This window comes from Procambarus clarkii, unplaced genomic scaffold, assembly GCF_040958095.1.
Source record: "Procambarus clarkii isolate CNS0578487 unplaced genomic scaffold, FALCON_Pclarkii_2.0 HiC_scaffold_407, whole genome shotgun sequence".
Classification (NCBI taxonomy): Eukaryota; Metazoa; Arthropoda; class Malacostraca; order Decapoda; family Cambaridae; genus Procambarus; species Procambarus clarkii.
In genome coordinates, this window is record NW_027189440.1 from 135,589 (window position 1) to 136,041 (window position 453).

Sequence of the window (453 nt, forward strand, 5' to 3'; positions counted from 1 at the left end):
GCCAACGGCCATACCACGTTGAGAACACCGCTTCTCGTCCGATCAGCGAAGTTAAGCAACGTTGGGTTTGGTTAGTACTTGGATGGGTGACCGCCTGGGAACACCAAATGCTGTTGGCAATAATGTTTTTTGTTTTGTTTTGTTTTGTTTCGTTTGTTTTTGTTTGAATGGCTGGCTCCACGGGAAATTCACGGAGTTGTGTGGAATAAGGCCTGGTAAAATGAATTAATATGTATGTCATGTTTAAAACAAACTCGCTTAATATAGATATTGTGTGAGGCTTTATACAAAAACAAACAACCAAAACAAAACATGTTGTATATATATATAGCTTAATCCGGGTTTGAACTCGCAACTCCAAGAATACGCATCACTTATATACACTTTACCACTGGACCACTGCTGCAGGACACAAGCTTGATGCTGAGGTATCAATTTAATGACGTAAATGCC

General features: G+C 40.0%; 1 non-coding gene across 1 annotated transcript; it reads left to right on the forward strand.

The window, feature by feature from the left end:
* LOC138361467 (5S ribosomal RNA) lies at positions 1-119 on the forward strand. The gene has a single exon (XR_011226974.1). It is a non-coding gene; the product is annotated as a 5S ribosomal RNA (ribosomal RNA).
* Positions 120-453: the final 334 nt, after the last annotated feature.